Source organism: Mytilus galloprovincialis, chromosome 6, assembly GCF_965363235.1.
Source record: "Mytilus galloprovincialis chromosome 6, xbMytGall1.hap1.1, whole genome shotgun sequence".
NCBI lineage: Eukaryota > Metazoa > Mollusca > Bivalvia > Mytilida > Mytilidae > Mytilus > Mytilus galloprovincialis.
Genome location: NC_134843.1, coordinates 17,163,808 through 17,186,992, shown reverse-complemented (window position 1 = coordinate 17,186,992; position 23,185 = coordinate 17,163,808). Strand labels below are relative to the sequence as shown.

Sequence of the window (23,185 nt, the reverse complement as noted above, 5' to 3'; positions counted from 1 at the left end):
AATATCCTTCCCCCTTTTTAATTATGGCATGGAATAGTTTAATATGGCTGCCGTTACCATGGAAACGGCACAATTGTGAAAAAAATCAGTTTTTGGTTTTTGGTAAACTGTTTGGATATGCTTCAACTCAGAATCATCATATTTTAAAACAATGTAGGTGCTCACTATATACAGGTGTTGGATGATTTTGGCGATCATTGGAACTACTATGTTGCCATGGAAACTACACCAAAATTTTCAAAATTCTAAAAATGCTCAAAACTTCATGAAACTTCACAGTAATGATGAGCAACATTGGAGTTGGAATTTCCAAAATAGGTCTTGTTACCATGGAAACAATGCAAAAAGGTCAAAAATTTCAAAAGTAAGAATTTTCAGCAAACTGGATGAAACTTTACAGGAATGGTAACTGGCATAGGCAGAGTTGGATTTTGAAGTTGGAATTTTCAAAATGGCCGCCCTAACCATGGAAACAGCAAAAATATCAAAAATTTTAAAATGTATCAAACTTAATGAAACTTTGCAAAAATGTTACTAGACATCTGTAGATGCTCTCTTTGACTTTGGAATTGTCAAAATGGCTGCCGCTCACCTGGCAATAGGGGGAAGGGTGTCATCCGTTATTGCTAGCAATTACAAATCTAGTTGTTAATACGCTTATATCTGGTAATAGTTCTAAATTTGTTGAGGTAAAATGATCTTTTTATGACCTATTTATATGTGTTTGTGCTCAACCGATCCTTTTACTTGATGTTCGATACGCATTTGTTCCTTATTTGTTTTTTATACGTTCTACCTTTTAACTGCTTTATGTCCGTATGTTTGAAGATGGATCTTGGTTCGACGGGATGAAATCACCGTGTTAGCGCTTGCAAAAAAAAGAAGATGTGGTATGATTGCCAATGAGACAACACTCCACAATAGACCAACATGACACAGAAATTATCAACTATAGGTCACTGTACGGCCTTCCACAATGAGCATAGCATAAACCGTGTAGTCACCTATTAAAGGCCCAGACATGACAACCTCACACAATTCAAACAACAAAACTGACGGCCGTATTTCATATACCAAAAAATAAACGGAAATATGTAACACAAAAACAAACGATAACTACTTAATTTCAGGCTCTTGTCTAGGGACAGGCACATACTAACATAATGTGGTGGGGTTAAACATGTAAGCAGGGTGTACATCGTTTCGGAGCATGCTATTACCTTGTTGAATTCGTTCCATAACTCGCTTATAATTCGCTTGTAATACGTGTATCATACGTTGCACCTTTTAAAACATGATTTTTAATTGTTTTGTTGTCTCTGGTGGTAGATTTGGGTTCTTAAAGGTGATATAACTCTATAAGCGCATTTGTACCCGTTCCAGCGCTCGGATAATACCCTGTTACTTATTCGTTCCTGATTCGCTTTTAATGCGCGGGGTATACGTTGCACATTGAAATAAATCGTTTTTTAATTGTGTTTATGTCTCTGGTGGTAAGAATGTGTTCTTAGAGATAAAATGACTCTATTAGCACGCATGTACCCGTTCCAGCGCTCGGTTAATACCCTGTTACCTATTCGTTACCTATTCACTTATAATACGTTTGTTGTACGTTGCACCTTTTAGAAAAGGATTTTTAATTAAGTTCATATCTCTGGTGGTAATAATGTATTCTTTTAGATGAAATACCCCTATTAGCGCATATGTACTCGTTCCAGCGCTCGGATAATACCCTGTTACTGATTCGTTCCCTATTCGCTTTTAATGCGCGGGTTATACGCTGCACCTTGAAATAAATCGTTTTTCAATTGTGCCCATGTCTCTGGTGGTAACAATGTGTTCTTAGAGATGAAATGACTCTATTAGCACGCATGTACCCGTTCCAGCGCTCGCTTTATACCCTGTTACCTATTCGTTACCTATTCACTTATAATACGTTTGTTGTACGTTGCACCTTTCAGAAAAGGATTTTCAATGGTGTCCGTGTCTCTGGTGGTAACAATGTGTTCTTAGAGATGAATTCGAAATGATCCTATTAGCGCGTATGTACCCGTTCCAGCGCTCGATAAATACCCTGTTACCTATTCGTTACCTATTCACTTATAATACGTTTGTTGTACGTTGCACCTTTTAGAAAAGGATTTTTAATTCAGTTCATATCTCTGGTGGTAATAATGTGTTCTTTTAGATGAAATACCCCTATTAGCGCGTATGTACTCGTTCCAGCGCTCAGTTAATACCCTGCTACTTATTCGTTCCTTATTTGCTTTTAATGCACGAGGTATACGTTGCACCTTGAAATAAATCGTTTTTTTAATTGTGTTCATGTCTCTGGTGGTAACAATGTGTTCTTAGAGATGAAATGACCCTATTAAAGCGCATGAACCCGTTCCAGCGCTCGCTTAATACCCTGTTACCTATTCGTTACCTATTCACTTATAATACGTTTGTTGTATGTTGCACCTTTTAGAAAAGGATTTTTAATTGTCTCCATGTCTTTTGTGGTAACAATGTGTTCTTAGAGATGAAATTACCCTATTAGCGCGCATGTACCCGTTCCAGCGCTCGGTAAGTACCCTGTTACCTATTCGTTACCTATTCACTTATAATACGTTTGTTGTACGTTGCACCTTTCAGAAAAGGATTTTCAATGGTGTCCGTGTCTCTGGTGGTAACAATGTGTTCTTAGAGATGAAATGACCCTATTAGCGCGCATGTACCCGTTCCAGCGCTCGATAAATACCCTGTTATCTATTCGTTACCTATTCACTTATAATACGTTTGTTGTACGTTGCACCTTTTAGAAAAGGATTTTTAATTCAGTTCATATCTCTGGTGGTAATAATGTGTTCTTTTAGATGAAATACCCCTATTAGCGCGTATGTACTCGTTCCAGCGCTCAGTTAATACCCTGCTTCTTATTCGTTCCTTATTTGCTTTTAATGCACGAGGTATACGTTGCACCTTGAAATAAATCTTTTTTTAATTGTGTTCATGTCTCTGGTGGTAACAATGTGTTCTTAGAGATGAAATGACCCTATTAGAGCGCATGAACCCGTTCCAGCGCTCGTTTAATACCCTGTTACCTATTCGTTACCTATTCGTTACCTATTCACTTATAATACGTTTGTTGTATGTTGCACCTTTTAGAAAAGGATTTTTAATTGTCTCCATGTCTCTTGTGGTAACAATGTGTTCTTAGAGATGAAATTACCCTATTAGCGCGCATGTACCCGTTCCAGCGCTCGGTAAATACCCTGTTACCTATTCGTTACCTATTCACTTATAATACTTTTGTTGTATGTTGCACCTTTTAGAAAAGGATTTTTAATTGTCTCCATGTCTCTGGTGTTAACAATGTGTTCTTAGAGATGAAATGACCCTATTAGCGTGCATGTACCCGTTCCAGCGCTCGATAAATACCCTGTTACCTATTCGTTACCTATTCACTTATATTACGTTTGTTGTACGTTGCATCTTTTAGAAAAGGATTTTTAATTCAGTTCATATCTCTGGTGGTAATAATGTGTTCTTTCATTAAAAGCGAATAGGTAACGAATAGGTAACAGGTTATTTACCGAGCGCTGGAACGGGTACATGCGCTCTAATGGGGTCATTTCATCTCTAAGAACACATTGTTACCACCTGAGACCTGGACATAATTGAAAATCCTTTTCTAACAGGTGCAACGTATAAAAAAATGTATTATAAGCGAATAGGTAACGAATAGGTAACGAATAGGTAACAGGGTATTAACCGAGCGCTGGAACGGGTACATGCGCGCTAATAGGGTAATTTCATCTCTAAGAACACATTCTTACCACCAGAGACCTGAACACAATTAAAAAACGATTTATTTCAAGGTGCACCGTATACCCCGCGCATTAAAAGCGAATAAGTAACGAATAGGTAACAGGTTATTTACCGAGCGCTGGAACGGGTACATGAGCGCCAATAAGGTAATTTCATCTCTAAGAACACATTGTTACCACCTGAGACATGGACATAATTGAAAATCCTTTTCTAACAGGTGCAACGTATAAAAAAATGTATTATAAGCGAATAGGTAACGAATAGGTAACGAATAGGTAACAGGGTATAAACCGAGCGCTGGAACGGGTACATGCGCGCTAATAGGGTAATTTCATCTCTAAGAACACATTCTTACCACCAGAGACCTGAACACAATTAAAAAACGATTTATTTCAAGGTGCACCGTATACCCCGCGCATTAAAAGCGAATAAGTAACGAATATGTAACAGGTTATTTACCGAGCGCTGGAACGGGTACATGCGCTCTAATGGGGTCATTTTATCTCTAAGAACACATTGTTACCACCAGACATGAACACAATTAAAACACGATTTATTTCAAGTTGCAGCGTATACCCCGCGCATTAAAAGCGAATAGGTAACGAATAGGTAACAAGATTATTTACCGAGCACTGGAACGGGTACATGAGCGCTAATAGGGTAATTTCATCTCTAAGAACACATTGTTACCACCTGAGACATGGACATAATTGAAAATCCTTTTCTAACAGGTGCAACGTATAAAAAAATGTATTATAAGCGAATAGGTAACGAATAGGTAACGAATAGGTAACAGGGTATAAACCGAGCGCTGGAACGGGTACATGCGCGCTAATAGGGTAATTTCATCTCTAAGAACACATTCTTACCACCAGAGACCTGAACACAATTAAAAAACGATTTATTTCAAGGTGCACCGTATACCCCGCGCATTAAAAGCGAATAAGTAACGAATATGTAACAGGTTATTTACCGAGCGCTGGAACGGGTACATGCGCTCTAATGGGGTCATTTTATCTCTAAGAACACATTGTTACCACCAGACATGAACACAATTAAAACACGATTTATTTCAAGTTGCAGCGTATACCCCGCGCATTAAAAGCGAATAGGTAACGAATAGGTAACAAGATTATTTACCGAGCACTGGAACGGGTACATGAGCGCTAATAGGGTAATTTCATCTCTAAGAACACATTGTTACCACCTGAGACATGGACATAATTGAAAATCCTTTTCTAACAGGTGCAACGTATAAAAAAATGTATTATAAGTGAATAGGTAACGAAAAGGTAACGAATAGGTAACAGGGTATTAACCGAGCGCTGGAACGGGTACATGCGCGCTAATAGGGTAATTTCATCTCTAAGAACACATTCTTACCACCAGAGACCTGAACACAATTAAAAAACGATTTATTTCAAGGTGCACCGTATACCCCGCGCATTAAAAGCGAATAAGTAACGAATATGTAACAGGTTATTTACCGAGCGCTGGAACGGGTACATGCGCTCTAATGGGGTCATTTTATCTCTAAGAACACATTGTTACCACCAGACATGAACACAATTAAAACACGATTTATTTCAAGTTGCAGCGTATACCCCGCGCATTAAAAGCGAATAGGTAACGAATAGGTAACAAGATTATTTACCGAGCACTGGAACGGGTACATGAGCGCTAATAGGGTAATTTCATCTCTAAGAACACATTGTTACCACCTGAGACATGGACATAATTGAAAATCCTTTTCTAACAGGTGCAACGTATAAAAAAATGTATTATAAGTGAATAGGTAACGAAAAGGTAACGAATAGGTAACAGGGTATTAACCGAGCGCTGGAACGGGTACATGCGCGCTAATAGGGTAATTTCATCTCTAAGAACACATTCTTACCACCAGAGACCTGAACACAATTAAAAAACGATTTATTTCAAGGTGCACCGTATACCCCGCGCATTAAAAGCGAATAAGTAACGAATAGGTAACAGGTTATTTACCGAGCGCTGGAACGGGTACATGCGCTCTAATGGGGTCATTTCATCTCTAAGAACACATTGTTACCACCAGAGATATGAATTTAATTGAAAATCCTTTTCTAAAAGGTGCAACGTACAACAAACGTACTATAAGTGAATAGGTAACGAATAGGTAACGAATAGGTAACGAATAGGTAACAGGGTATTAACCGATCGCTGGAACGAGTACATATGCGCTTATAGGGGTATTTCATCTATAAGAACACATTATTACCACCAGAGATATGAACACAATTGGAAATCCTTTTCTAAAAGGTGCAACGTATAACAAACTTTTTAAAAGCGAATTAGTAACGAATATTTAACAGGGTATTATCCGACCGCTGGAACGGATACAAATGCACTTATAGAGTTATATCACCTCTAAGAGCCCAAATCTTCCACCAGAGACAACAAAACAATTGAAAATCATGTTTTAAAAGGTGCAACGTAAGAAACACGTATTATAAGCGAATTATAAGCGAGTGATGGAACGAATTAAACAAGGTAATAGCATGCTCCGAAACGATGTACACACTGCTTACATGTTTAACTCTACCACATTATGTAAGTATGTGCCTGTCCCTAGCTATAGACAAGAGCCTGAAATTAAGTAGTTATCGTTTGTTTTTGTGTTACATATTTCCGTTTATTTTTTTGTATATGAAATACGGCCGTCAGTTTTGTTGTTTGAATTGTATGAGGTTGTCATGTCTGGGCCTTTTATAGGTGACTACACGGTTTGGGCTATGCTCATTGTTGAAGGCCGTACAGTGAACTATAGTTGATAATTTCTGTGTCATTTTGGTCTAATGTGGAGTGTTGTCTCATTGGCAATCATACCACATCTTCGTTTTTACGCAAGCGCTAACACGGTGATTTCATCCCGTCGAACCAAGATCCATCTTCAAACATACGGACATAAAGCAGTTAAAAGGTAGAACGTATAAAAAACAAGTAAGGAACAAATGCGTATCGAACATGAAGTAAAAGGATCGGTTGAGCACAAACACATATAAATAGGTCATAAAAAGATCATTTTACCTCAACCAATTCAGAACTATTACCATATGTAAGACTATTAACAACTAGATTTGTAATTGCTAGCAATAACGGAAGGCACCCCTTCCCCCTATTACCAGGTAAAGCGGCAGCCATTTTGACAATTCCAAAGTCAAAGAGAGCATCTACAGATGTCTAGTAACATTTTTGCAAAGTTTCATTAAGTTTGAACATTTTGAATTTTTGATATTTTTGCTGTTTCCATGGTTACGGCGGCCATTTTGAAAATTCTAACTTCAAAATCCAACTCTGCCTATGCCAGTTACCATTCCTGTAAAGTTTCATCCAGTTTGCGGAAAATTCTTATTTTTGAAATTTTTGACCTTTTTGCATTGTTTCCATGGTAACAAGACCTATTTTGGAAATTCCAACTCCAATGTTGCTCATCATTACTGTGAAGTTTCATGAAGTTTTGAGCATTTTTAGAATTTTGAAAATTTTGGTGTAGTTTCCATGGCAACATAGTAGTTCCAATGATCGCCAAAATCATCCAACACCTGTATATAGTGGGCACCTACATTGTTTTAAAATATGATGATTCTGAGTTGAAGCATATCCAAACAGTTCACCAAAAACCAAAAACTGATTTTTTTCACAATTGTGCCGTTTCCATGGTAACGGCAGCCATATTAAACTATTCCATGCCATAATTAAAAAGGGGGAAGGATATTAAAAATCAAATAAGTAACGAATAGGTAACGAATAGGGAATAGGGAATAGGTAACGAATAGGTAACGAATAGGGAATAGGGAATAGGTAACGAATAGGCAACGAATAGGGAATAGGGAATAGGTAACGAATAGGCAACGAATAGGGAATAGGTAACGAATAGGCAACGAATAGGGAATAGGGAATAGGTAACGAATAGGTAACGAATAGGGAATAGGGAATAGGTAACGAATAGGTAACGAATAGGGAATAGGAAATAGGTAACGAATAGGCAACGAATAGGGAATAGGGAATAGGTAACGAATAGGGAATAGGGAATAGGTAACCAACTTGACGCCCATAACCCACTGTACAAATTCACAATCTGTATTTATAAAGTTTAAATAACCTTTTAACTTATTTCTATACATAACTACAATCCCCCCTGATTTTCTTTTACATTTTTTTCTAATTTTAGAATAATACCTATAGTCATCAGGTATATTTAATATATCAATGTCAGACAGTTTTGTTTCTGTAAACAAACAAATATCATAATATTTATCATCTCTATAAATTCAGGACATAACAGTTTTTGTTTTATACCACATACGTTAAGAAAACAAATTTTTAATTCAGAAAAAATAGGTTCCGCATTGTTAGTTCGATTTTCACTAGTGCTGATATCTCTTTCTGTTCCTCTTGCACAACATCCCTATATACCAGGAAAAGGAGGAGGTGGTCTTTGCTCCATTGGTCGCTGGTTTTGGAACGGTGGTCTAGGTGGCATTTGCGGTGGTGGATGCGGGAAGAATCTCTTGTTGTTGATATACAGTTTATCATCACGTAAATGTGCAACGTGTCCTTTTTGTCTTGCATTCTTCATGATCGGCACCAATTCACGTCTTCTCTGAATAACTTCCGCTGGGAATTGTTCATGGACACGAAACTGAGTGTCCATGTCTTTCAATTTTTCTCTTGCAGCCGCCATCACCATTTCGCGGTCCTTTCTTTTTTCAAATTTGGCAACGATTCCCCTCGGACCTCTATCTCGGCGCGGTTTCAGTCTATGTACCACGTGAAATGGAATATTGTTTTCGATTCCAAGTTCATTTGTTAAAAATGATTGAAGTTTTTCTTCCGTATTTTCAGGTTGTTTGGTATCAGAAACATCGGGGATCCCGCGAAATATCAAATTGTCTCTCATCGATCGAGTTTGTATATCAACTATCCTGTCCCTTAATTCGTAATTTTCGTAGCGAACCATGTAGCTTGACTTTTCGTCTAGTTTAGGTTGGAATTGTTCAAATTATTTTCTATTTGAATAGGGTCAAAATGCCCATCTGGGACATTAAAATAGGTATGGTCTATATTATTAATCATGCAGTTTTTTTTCTTTTTTTGAATACTCATGCAATTAATATGTTATTTATTACTTTATGACATGTAAACATTACTTAAAAGACTATCCTGGTCACCTGGTGGAATATTTTCGATTTCCCAAGCTTCACTGTAAATTTATTCTTCTTGCAAGTCCGTTTTTAGTTTTGAAAATAATGTACGAGGAACCAAGACTACAGAGAACTTACCATGTCGAAACATTCGTCTGGCTACGTTTGAAAATGATGGGATTCCGATTTTGTGCTCTTTATAGTGTTTGTTGTCATTTTTGTTGTGTAAGTTTTGATATTTCTCTCACTGTGAAAAAGGATGAGGGATGGTCAAGATGTCTCGCCGCATGACCGGTTGATTTGCCTGTCCGAGATCAGAGTTCGGTCTCAATAATAGTTTAAGCCTTATTATATACAGATACACAGCATTGTACAAATATTTTGTGCTTTCTTTCAAAATGATAAATAAGAAAACAACACTTTATAAATGCATAGGTCCGATGTACTTTCCTGTATTCTGTTTGTTCAGAAACGCGCAAAGCCTAATAATTGAAAACCAGGGATGTATTAGAACAAAAACAGGCCAAAAAGGGTCTTGAATAATAACTAAATCCATCTATGGTCAGCCTTCAAATGCACGAGGGAGTTAACACCATAAATATTTAATCATGTTGATATTTGTTTAAAATGAGATATACACACATTTTGGATGATAATTATAAAAAGTATAGGAGGTTTGAAAGTTATTTCAAGATCGCAAACTTAATCAAATGTTTTGTTCAGATTAATATATCGACACAAAAACGAACTCTACTGCATACGATTATGGGATGCTTTCAGAAAAGACAAACAAAGCAAAACAAAAACAGTTAAATTGCAGTACAAGAGAGACGAAAGATACAATAGAGACATTCAAATTCGTAAGTCAAAAATAAACTAAAGGACCAAAAGACGAACAACTGTATACAAATACATAAGACCAAGGATTTGTATAGTAAGACTTACTATACAAGTCCTTGATAAGACTAAAAAAATCGAACCCACAAAAAAACCTGTGTAGGTGTCAGGTGCCTAGAATTGGTAAGCAAATTCTGCTCCACATGTGACAACCGCTGAAAAAGTCGGGCTATTTTGCAACCCATTTGGATCAGCAAACACAATATTTTAATATATATAGACCGGTTATATACAGTACAATACCAAATAACAAACTATTTTGTTTTCAATAACTATCAGGGACAGAAGTTTTTTTTAGACTCCAATGATTCTTTTTTCACCAATGTCCTATAAAAAACCCAGATGTTTTACATCTCTCTGTGGTTACAATCCACTATCTAACGTTGTGGAATTTATTGCGATACGTTTCACGAAATCGTGCAAGTAGAACTCTTTTGTTTTTCTGGTTCCTTCTCAACAAACTTTCCATGGTATACTAAATCATACACTAATATATAGTCACTTTCGTCTGGCGGACTTACACAGACAGCCAATTTACTTCCATCCGGGTTCACAGAAATAGCTTGTGGACGTCGAATCTTGTTCCGTCTGTTCAACAATGTCTGAATAAATCTGCCATTTCTCGAGAAAACCTGAATAAAATAAAATTTCAGAAAAACTAAGGAAATCTAGCTGTTTTTTGGCATTAATTTGTGCATCTCACAATCTGTTTAAAAGTATTTGAATGATGCTCATCGAATGGAGCTAAGTGAAAGGTCTGAATTTAATCAGATTGTGCATATCACGTCAAACTATCACCTTCGTGGTATATATACATTATAGAGTCGTGCCTTCATTTGAAAAATAATGTTGTACCCAGAAGCGGATTTAGGGGGGGGGGGGGAGTGCAGGGGTCCCGGGCCCCCTTTTATGTGAAAAATTTGGTTGCCGTTATATAGGGAATCACTGAAGCGTGACCGGATCGGGCCCTCTATTAGGCAGTCAGTGGGCCCCCACTTAAAAAAATGTCTAGATCCGCCACTGGTACCAACGGGTACATCCGCAATGTGATCAAAATCTTTGTTATTGAATTTTTATGCGTTGCAGTATTCGAAAAACGAGTTCTTATAATAACTTAGGGTAGTTAAGAGCTGGATATGCGGTATAAAACGTTACATTTAAATTAAGCCTTTTGTTTAAAATTTGTGTTGTTGTTGTTGTTGCTGTCTTATTGTTGTATGCCTTAAATCTTCTTTCATTCCCCACCCACAAAAAGAAGACTAGGCAGCTGCTAACTTTAACGTTATTTTTTTGTCCTGTGAAGAGTTGTCGCATTGGCAACCATACCACATGATCTTCAAATTTTTATATAAAAACATACCTGTATTTTTTCTTCTTTGATATTAGCAACAAATATTTTATTGCCACACAAGGCCACAGCACGAGGCGTATTTGCTGGTTGTTCCCATTTTGTCTCACCAGTGAGAATCGATACACATTTAATTTTGCCTAAAACAGCCGAGATCTCTGCCTGCGAATCGCGGTACAGCATTAGTCTCTTATCGAATCCATCGCTCAAAACAATATTGTCATTGTCAACAAAAACAATACTAGTTATGTTTCCTGGGGATTTTTCAGCAAAGTTCAAATCTAATCTTCGGTTAAACTTCGCCTCGATGTGAAATTGGTTTTGCCCTCTGTCAGATACAGATCTGTTGTCATCCGACATATCGTCGATTGGGCGATGGATGTTGTATTTTATTTCTGCCTGCATGTGTTGTTTTGTTGCTTTGAAGCGTTTATGAAAGTTAGAACATTCCTGACAATAGTCTTCCTTACAAGTTACACACGTCCGAACTGCCATTTGATTTACGTTCCTAGATTTACATGGGACACATGGCCGCCATTTGACATCTGGAAACACTTTCTCCATCAAACGGATCATCTGATGGTTGTTTGGGAATTGGTCCACCCAGTCTCGCCTGGCTTGGAGCGCATCTGGTGGCATGATCATCATTCGACATACTGGACAATTAAAATTGGACCCCCGAACTGGAAACGAACGCTTAACAGTCAATATATGACCCTTCAGACAAGTTCTGCAGAAAGAATGAAGACATGGAAGGCCTTTGGGTGTCTTGTAGTAATCCTTGCATATTGGACATATAAATTCTTCTTTAACTTGTTTCCTTGACGATTTTCTATATGTTCTATTTCTTTTCTCAGGTGTTAACCCTCGTGGCGAAGACAGACCATGCAAACTGTAATATATTTGAACAAATTATTAAGTTCTAGTAATTAATTTACTCATTTTACACAATGTTACAGATCGGCCTTTCTACTTTTAAACAAGGCCAAGGGTCAATATCAAAATATTTCTACTTCTGACAGCCAGCCTTTTGCCTTTGTTTTCCTTGTATGATGTTAAATTTAGTTCATTTATATGTTTTGGAGTTTAGTATGAGGTCCATTTTTGACTGAACTAATATAGTTTTTGTTTAGGGGTTAACCGAAGCCCGCCTTCGGATGAGAAATTTTTTCGCTGTGTTGAAGACCAATTGATGATTTGTAATTTAACGTGAATTTGAGTAAATATATGTAAAATAATTTAACCAACGTGCTATACGTTAATTTGTCAGTTACTCGGTTGGTCTGGGAGGGTGTTTGTTGTGAGACTGGTACTATATGTTTTATTTTATTTGTAGTTAAATGAAATGCAAAAGATCCAAGCATAATATTAGCGGGAAGAGCACGAATGGCAGACTGTTTTTCAGCAACATTATTCACATCTTAGTAATATAATACAACAACAAATGTATTGAACAAATTTTGTGGATCAAACAAATAAAAAAAAAAAAAAAAATACTTACTTTAATTTTGGAATGTTGTCCATGACAATATTGAAAGTCAGTTAATCAAGATTATAAAACAATTGTTCCGATTCGTCAAATATACACATCGACTATTGTTTTCACTTTAAAAATAGTTCGTTCTATTTACTTTTGAGATTTAATATGAACGTTTAATGATAATGTTAAATGTTAAAAACTGAATATGTTAATGTAGGTTTTCTTCTGATTTCAGGAGTAGACTCCTATCAAGGAAATGAATGTAAAACACCCCCGAAACATATGTTACTTAAATTGACAATAATACAGGAAAGAAAAAAATCATAACCTTTTGCCTAAACACTCTTAAACGTACTACAGAGTACGTACACCGGAGAGTTTTTGAGCAATAAAAGTCTGATAATGCAGAACGACAACTATTTCTTATGCTTTTTTTCTCCAAATTTAAGAACGAACCAGTTACCAATGCTGTTTTTGTGTGACTTTTTGTTTCAATATGGGACTTAATCTATATTATAGTCATGGCTCAATACATACGTGACTTTCTTTTCCCTTTTCTTTATAGTGTCAAATTGTGAAAATAATTCGATTGATAGCGTCGAAAAACTAAAAAAAAAAAACAAAAAAAAAAAAACCCAACGAAGCTGACGCAGATAAAAAAGAACATACCCTTCCTTGAAGTAAAATGGTTATTCCCTTAATGTCAATGTATGGCTATTGCTATGTGTGCTATGCTATATTATACATGTACATTTTGGTTAAGTTTTTGTCAGAAATTATGTTTGCTGCAACAAAGGAAAACATTAAAATGTCTTGACTACATGACTGATGACATGTCAACAGTTTGTGTGATCAAGATTAAAGATTTATTAATATTGAAAGACTGAAGTAAAATTAGAACACAAACAAAAAGTTTGATCAAAGAGCAATAAAGGAGCTACTGCAATCTCTAAATCTTGTGTAAACCAATGAATCATGAAAATAATTTCAAGGTCAGATGAACACTGCCAAGACAGACTTGAACATATTGCAATCATTCCATACACCAAATCTAATTTACTTATTGCTTATAGTATCTGATATCCGACAAAACCCAGTAGAATTAACCTTGGCCAATGATCCACGAAAACCAGGTTAAGGTCAGACGAAACCTGCTAGTCGGACAGGTATAACCAAATTATTAATTGGTCCATGAAATGAGGTTGAAGTCATGTGAACCCTGTCTGACGGATATGTAAGCCTTCACTTGTAAGGATCCCATATACTATTAAAGTTATCCCAACACTTCTACTAATTGAGTATTTCGTATGACGAAAAAAACTCAACAGTTGCTAAACCAGAAAAATAAGGTCAATGAACATTGAAATATGACGGTCGGAAACTTTGTAACAAAAGGCATCAAGCATGAGAACAAGTTAGTATGAAACGAACATAAAATTGCAATTGTATATGATAAACATACTGCTTTGGATTTTGTTTTTGAATTTTTTTTCTACCTTTTTATACGATTGTGGATCAAATTCATTGCCTTATGCACTTAAATTAAACAACCAATTAAGTGGATTTAAATACAGGCAGTGGCGGATCCAGGGGGGGGGGGGTTCCGGGGGTGCGCACCCCCCTTTATTTTTGCCGATCAATGCATTTGTATCGGGACATATGTTTTGCACCCCCCCCTTTGCCCTGGGTTCCCTGGGTTAGCACCCCCCCCTTTCGAAAATTCCTGCATCCGCCCCTGACAGGCATTGATGAGCAAGAAAACAAAACAAGAGGCTCACAACGCTTGTTTCCCAAACCTGCCATTTCTGTATAAAATTGATACAATACAATGTTATGACTGTTTATATTAAAGATACAAGGTAAACCTTTATACACTAAAATTGATAAAAACAAGAAAATGTGTCCTCAGTACACGAATGCCCCACTCGCACTATCATTTTCTATGTTCATTGGACCGTGAAATTGGAGTAAAATCTCTAATTTGGCATTAAAATTAGAAAGATCATATCACAGGGAACATGTGTACCAAGTTTGAAGTCGACTGGACTTCAACTTCATCAAAAACTACCTTGACCAAAAACTTTAACCTGAGGCGGGACAGACGGACGGACGAACGAACGGACGCACAGACCAGAAAACATAATGCCCCTCTACTATCGTAGGTGGGGCATAAAAATACCCAATCAATGAAATCCTATCAAGTCAAATATACAGTTGAGTTCAAATATTTTAGTCCATATTTTAAACTTTATTTTATTTCTCTATCTTCTACAGTGTCTGCAAAAACACAAAATGTAGTAAAAATCTTAATTAATGACCATAACTCCTTCCAGGACCCAAGTGATATTTTCAGTGCTGTTGACCCATTTGTAAATCCTATCCTGCTGCTCATTTTTCTAATTTATATTTTCAGTATCAGCTATAGTTTTCACACAAAAATGGGTAAACATCTTCATTTAAGGACTATTTCTTCTATAACAGATCAACTGATCAGTTTTTGCCACTAACTATTTCTGTCTATCTACTCAAGTTTCTGCAAAATGGTTGAAAATCGTCATTAAAAGGTTACATCTTCAATCATAAATCGACTAAAAAATTCTATAATTTGACTTCTATGTCAATCATTTTCATAAGTCTACAAATCAAGGGCAACAACTTCTGTTAATAAATCCATTGATGACTTCAGTCATGCTAACTGTACTGTAGATTTATAAACCAGGCTGGTAATTTTTGCTTTTTTTACTGTTTTTCTCCATCTGTTATAGATTTCAAGATTATATAAAAAATTTCAAAAATAAGTAAAAATCTGCATTAAAGGGCAATAACTTCTATGGTTACTGGTCTATTTGCACACTAGGTAATCTTGACATATCAAACATTCTTTCATCTGCAAGATTCTGTATCTATAACAGATTCCAAAACAAGAGTGCACATGTCTTGTCTTTTTCACATATCATTGAATTTATGTTAAACAAGAACTATCTTTAAAAAAGATATCCGACGTATTTAAATTTGAGTATATGTTTAAACTATCATTTCGATAGTCTGTTTCCCGGCCGTTATTGAAATTCTTGTTAATATTTGTATATTCCGAAGGCATACTGAATGTTTTACGAAGGGAACCAACCTATCATTTCGATAACCTTCAGAAGCACAAAGATAATATTTAAATAACGTTTTCTCTGTTTGTGTTCAGTATTCGGTCCTCGTATCTTTCTGTTTACATTCACCAAAACCCCGCGGAAATATCGCATGCGTAGGTGCGTTCTAAAAGTCATGTACGTTCGTACAACAAAGTTTACATTAAAAATTATATAATTGTCCCGAATAAACAGCTGTCACGGATGCAAAGAGCTATTGGAGAAACAATTATTTTAATAAAAATATAAATCTTTGTAAGATCTAGTCAATCTCATTAAAATCCGATGTTCTGATACGCTACCCTCCACTAGTATTAAAATCCGATGTTCATACTAGTGGAGGGTAGCGTATCAGAACATCGGATTTTAATGAGATTGAGATCTAGTTCAATTATTTATAGTTTTTCACTTGCTTTCCATCACGATATAATTAACGAGACGTTTTTTCAAACACAACCAAATCACCCACCATGACAGCATTTTGTCCAATCACAGAAAGGATTTTCGAGCATGCGTATTCTGTTGCCATAGTTAAGCGTCCTTAAGTTCAAAGGGCACAAACCGAAACTATACCGACTACGTCGGAAAAAAAGTTGTACATGATGGTTTTTACCACAGGTATCACATTAATATAACATAATCAATGTTATAGATAACGAGGTCGTGGTCAAGATGAACCAGGCAAGACAGACATGTACATCTAGATTGCTATCATTCAATACACCAAATTTATCTGACATATTACTTTCAGTTTTTGAAAAACAGACTTGAAAACACAAAAATAACATTTACTACTGAAACTTGAAAATGAAACATATTTGACCTATTACTTATAGTACTTGACCAAAACACACAAAAAATTAGGTCAAGGTAGGATAAACCTGACAGATTGAAATGTACCCCTTACAATCATTCCATACACTAAAAACTATTTGACCTATTGGTTATAGTACTTGAAAACTGACCAAAACAAAAATATTAGCATTGACCAATGAACCACTAAAATGAGGTCAAGGTCAGTTGATAACTGCCATTAAATCCTATACACCTTACAACCATTCCATACAACAAATATAGTTGACCTATTGCTGATAGTACTCAAAATCCGACCGAAATGCAATAAATTGCTTCGCAGAATGCAGCTGGAAACAACTGCAGATGTCCAACCCTGAACAATTGGGCAAAAATGGACAATATTTGCACTTGATACAGGTCTGAATTTGGATTGTAATTAAATATTGGACACATAATAGGTTTCTGAAAATTAACATTGATCAATGAACCACGAAAATAAGGTCAAGATCATATGTAAAGTAAAAAAAGTAAAGTAAAGTAATCTTTATTTAAAGTCGGGTTGCATATATATACATAATAACAAAGAACCTGAGCTCTTAAGAGCTCTTTAACCGACTGATATCAATAAACAAAACATACATGTAATAACATCAGATACACATACAACACAAACATACAGACATCACACATATATATTAATACATAGATAGCACATGCAGAATAAAAGCTAAGCAAGATAGATTAAAACAAATGTCTAATATCAGCACATATACAGTGGCACATAGTATTTATATAACAGTAGCACATGCAAACTTAAACACTTTAAGCACAAACAAAAGACTGCATGCAGCTATAGCAAAGGTAATGCATAAGCAAAAGAAATAAATGGCTAAATAAAAAATAAAATAACTGCAAAAAAATAAAACATAAAAAAAAACAAAAAAAAAAAAACAGCAGGCTTCGAGATCAAGTTATGGGGCAGCAAGTAAGTACATTATTTACAAGAACTGCATGTACATTTTTCTGAAAAACACCAGGTGGAGATAAAATTTTTGAACTGGCCAAAAGTTGATAAGCTCCTTGCCTCATTTGGCAAGGAGTTCCAGAGTATTGCTGCCTCATAACTAAAGCTTTTCTTACCATACCTTGTTGTTTTTGGCCGTGGTATATCTGCTATGCCTTTGTACCTGAAGTTATATGAATTTTCTTTAATATTTACTAAATTATGTAGGAATTCTGGACTTGATTTATTTATTATTTTATATGTCTCTAATGCCATGGTTCTCAATCTTCTGATTTTTAGTGCTGGTAGCTTAGATTGTTCAAGAAGTGTATTGTAAGAATTTGTGTAGTCGTCATAAATAAATCTGAGTGCTCTTTCTTGTATTTTTTCTATTTTCTTTGTGTTTTGTTCACTGCAGAAGTGCCATGTAAGAGGACAGTAGCTGAGGTTTGACATGATAAATGAGTGGTATATTGTAAGTTTTGAAAGTCTGGTGAGATGAGTGCCAATTCTTTTTAGAACGTTTAGTTTTCGTGCAGCTTTTTTGCAAATATTTGAGATGTGAGTGTTGAAATCCAGTTTAAAGTCTATTGTTACACCGAGAAGTTTCTTTTCGTCGTCACATTTTATGTTGAATCCATTTAGGTTGAAAGTAATATTTTGAGTGTGTGTTTTTTTACCTATGGAAATTGCCTGGAATTTTTCTGGGTTTGCCTGCATTTTGTTGAAAGAGAACCATGAGATTAGGGAATTACTGTCTTCCTCTAAGGGTTTAATAACTGATTCCAAAGTAGTACCTGTTTTTGAGAGGGTGTTATCATCAGCATAGTTGTATAAATCACAGTGTTTGACAAAAAGAAAAATATCATTTATAAAAACATTAAATAATACAGGGCCTAGTATAGATCCCTGAGGAACACCTTTATATATATCTTGCATTTGACTAATACTCTGGCCTATTTTTACACACTGTTTTCTTGCAGTCAGATAGCTTTTGAGTAATTCCAGAGCAGATGGACTAAGGCCATATTTTTCCAATTTCAAAAGAAGTAAATCATGTGGGAGACAGTCAAAGGCTTTACTTAGGTCCATTAATATAGCCGCTAAATATTTATTGTTATCCAGTGCCTTTTTCCAATCTTCCAAAATTTTGAGTAATGTTGACTGGCAGCCATAACCAGCTCGAAATGCCGCAAGAAAATGGTCGAAAATATCATCAAAGTATTTAGTGAGTTGATTTTCTATGGCTGTTTCAAAATTTTTAGATATAGCAGGTAAAACACTAACTGGTCTATAATTACCCTTTTCAAGAACACTGGTTTTTTTTGTGAACAGGTGCCACTTGGGCAATTTTTAATGAGTCTGGAAAAATGGAAAGTGGATAATGATAAATTTCATGCTGTGTGATAGGTTTAATCACTACAGGTTTAGCAGCGTGTAAAATTTTTGGTGATATACCATCTATACCAGTAGCCTTTTTAACATTTATTTTACCAATTCTTTTAGAAACAAATTCCTCATTTAAAGGCTGAAAAATAAGTTTATTTGATGTTGACCCGTTTGAGTATTTATTACTTATAGCTTCTATACTTGGGTGTTTGTCATTCACCTGTATGTTGTTGTCACCAATGTTTTTTGCAACATTAACAAAAAAGTCATTAAAAATTTCAGATATTGCTTGTTAGTTCGTGATGATTTTGTTGTTTTCCTGCAGTATGGTTTCTTTTTGGCTGGTGCATCCTTTGTTTGTAAGGAATGGCTTAACTGTTGGCAAGAAATCTTTCGACTTAGGACCACCTGTGCAGCGTTCTATGAAGTATCTATTTATGGATTGTTTTTTAAGTTTAGTGACAAAATTTCTTTGTGTTTTGTATGCATCTCATGTCTTGCTGTTATTCATTTTTTGAAATTTGTTGTACAGCATTTTCTTTTTATAAATTGCAGATTATAACTGTTTGTTCATGTATGGTATCTGTTTAGATAGTATTTTTCTTTCTTTAAAGGGTGCATGTTTATTTGCTGTTTCAATAAACTTCTTGTTGAAGTTTTCATACTCAGTATTTATGTTATTATGAGGGTCAACATCCCAATTTAACTCATTCAAATCAGATAAAAAATCATTTACATCAAAATTTTTAAAACTTCTACATTTTCTGTATTTTGGTTTGATATTAGGTCGTTCACATTTTATTTGAACCCCAATCAGGTTGTGAACATCACTTAAGCCACATCCAAAATTACATCTTTTACCACATTTATTTTCTTGATTAGTTAAAATTACATCAAGAAGAGTTGGTTTCGAATTTCTATTATAACATGTTGCTTTATTAATAATGTTTTTAATACAGAAAATATCACAAGAATCATTTAAAGTTGAGCTTTTATTGTCATCAAGCATATTGAAGTTTAAATCACCAATCTACATATGAAACCTGCAAGAATTACATGTTCCCATTACCTTCATTCCATACACCACATATATTTACACTACTGCTTATAGTAGTTGAGAAACCGAGATAATCATGTAACTTGAACATTGATCCATGAAATAGGGTTGAGGTCAGATGACTTCTGTCTGAGGGACATGTAGACTTTGCAAGGAATCCATATACCAAATACAGTTATTCTATTACTCATAATTAGTCAGAAATTCACATTAAAATTTTTTTTTTTCAAGCAGTTGCTGAACCATGATTGACTGATTGATTGATTGTTGGTTGCTTTACGCCGCATTAGCACAAGGCTGAACCATGAAAATGAGGTCATGGACTTTTGACATATGGAAATCTACAGGTCTTCCACCTTCTTAAAGGTTAAGCTTTATAGTCAAATAGTTTACACCGCAGCCAGATAGTAATAACTCTGTCTCACATACTGCAACAAAAAAGTCGCAAGTGAGACAATTACAGAAAACATTTGCATTTTTGTTTAGCTCTTGATCATCAGTTGGTAGAGTTAAATGGATGTGTTTCTATATGCAAGCAAAACAGGACATAGTTTCACATTTTTCATTTTAGGTCCTTTAAAAGCTGACAGTGAGAGTATCTTCTGCATTTGAACTCAGCTGGATACTGTTGGCATATTTGCAATCATGCTACATCTTCTTATTATTTTTCATAGGAGATAACTTGGTTTGGTAACAAATTTTTCTGCTAAGAATTGTTTTAAGTTCAAATGTTTCAGGAAAAAAGATTGAACCAAAATATTTTCCCAACTCACACTATCAAACTTCCTTGTTCTGTGAACCCTGAACATCTAGTCAAAACCTTATTGTCGTTTTAATTAAAAAAAATCATACCATAATGAACATGCGTTCCAAGTTTCAAGTAAATGACTACAATTTCAATGTAAAACAATATTAAATAAATACTTCACCTTGTTCATCCCAAGGGCCTAGGTGGCAGAGTGATTTAAGTAGTTACAATTGTAATTACTAGCCAGTCAGCAAAGAGGTGGTGAGTTTGAAACCCAACAACTCTATTTTTAATTGACTAGGATTGTCAGTTTTCCTATATAAGGTTAGTGATTTTTTTCATGCACTTCAGCTTCCTCCACAAATAAAAATGGCCACCACGAAAACAGCCCAAAATCGTTGCTAAAATTAGCGTTTTAACACCGAAAATCAAATCAATGTCAAATCTTCACCAAAAAATATACTGGTTTCACACTATCATATTTCTTAGTATATTCAGTGAACTATAAAATTGTGATATAACGGTAAACTGCCATATATCTTAAAAAGTTCATACCATAATGAACATGTGTACTTAGTTTCAAGTTACTGTGACCACAGCTTCATAATTTTTGATACTACAACAGAATAACAGAGACACAAACCTCATTAAGCATTATTCAGCAATTATTCGATAAAACATTTCTCCTTAATTAATGGAGTACCTAAACTTTCTTTCCACATAATGACATTGTTTGAATGACAGATGAACAAGCATATACAAATATCTAAATTTAATAGTATAAATCATACATACATATAACATAAGACAAATAAAACAACATAAATGAAGCTGCCTAATAGATTTAAATGTGTGCACTTTTGAGACATCTTTGTTGAACACAACATCTGATAATTATCAAGAGTTATTTATGTATTATAATACATTTCAAACAAAATGATTGTCACCTTTTGGCAAGATGGAACACAAATTAATAGTCACTGCGAAGTACCCTGTATATTAGAAAACCATTGTCCCATTTATCTATCTTTAAATTAAATTTTTGTTTTTATCATAAATCATAACTGCACTTTTATATACTGAATACTAGTGGAATCCTGCGACTGTTTTTAATGGCTGTTGGCAAGGTGGAAAACACATTGATTGTTTGGACCAGGAAGACAAATTAATAGTTACGGTGAAATACCCTGCATGTTAGAAAACAAGAGTGCACACACTGAAATTACTCGCCTTCTTTACTAATTATTAATGTTATGTTGATAGTCCTAAATATAAAGCTTTATTACAACTGTCATAAAAACTTAACATTAACCAATCAACCATGAAAATGAGGTCAAGGTCAGATCAACCATGCCAGACAGGCATGTACAGCTAGCAATTCTTCGATACAATAAATATAGTTGACCTATTGCTTAGGGTTTAAGAAAAAAAGACCAAAACACAAAAACTTAACACTGAGTAATGAACCTTAAAAAGGAGGTCAAGGTAAAAAAAAATTTAGATCATAAAATAAGAAAAAAATACCAAAACACAAAAACTTAACACTGACACTGTGCTTAAACGGCTGTGGGTAACTTAAGTTACCCACAGCCCAAGATGGCGGACTCTAAACTCGTTGATATTTAATTCATGCAAAATGTACCTTTTGCGACGTTTTTCATGCAGAATGTAAATATTTATAGGATTATTGAATAAAGAAATGACTAACAATTACCATAAATTTGTTAATATAGAGTTCACTAAAGCGCAAGGTCAACTTTAAAAAATGCATAAGATGTCCGTAACTTTTTGATCGAAACTAAGCAGACTGTCCGTAACTTTATTTTTAGATGTGGGTAACTTTTGATTTAAAATTTTAAGAATAATAATTTCAACAATTAGAAGACAATTAACATCATATTTCTAACCTTCGCGGCCGTTTATACTACTCATTCACCACCAAATGTGATTTTATTAACGCATCATACTTACACCACAGAAGTTTTATGTGGGGTTTGTGGTACTCCATCCTGGTTATGGTTTGAACTTTTATTTACTGATGTGCGTCTTATCGACATTTTTCGCTTGTCAGACCAAGGCTTTTCCATACTCTTTAATGTTTTGAGTTTAATTATATGTTTGCGGTTTACCTTCACCTCTGTTTCTTTCTATGTGTATTTTGATGAATACTCTTTGACGCGGCTCGGTATTTATACATCCCACCAGTTAGTTATAGCGTTATGATTTTTTGAATATGTTTCCTAGTATGTTTTTTTTCTCTCTTTGTATGTTATCAGGGGTTGTTAGAATATTAAATTACCCTGTTGTCCTACGTAGTTATTTATATTTTTATATA

General features: G+C 35.1%; 1 long non-coding RNA gene across 1 annotated transcript; it reads right to left on the bottom strand.

The window, feature by feature from the left end:
- Window positions 1-10,187: 10,187 nt before the first annotated feature.
- LOC143078013 (uncharacterized) lies at window positions 10,188-12,840 on the bottom strand. The gene is made up of 3 exons (XR_012978994.1): window positions 12,740-12,840; window positions 11,251-12,130; window positions 10,188-10,522 (listed from the first exon to the last, which is right to left on the bottom strand). It is a non-coding gene; the product is annotated as an uncharacterized LOC143078013 (long non-coding RNA).
- Between the last annotated feature and the right edge of the window lie 10,345 nt (window positions 12,841-23,185).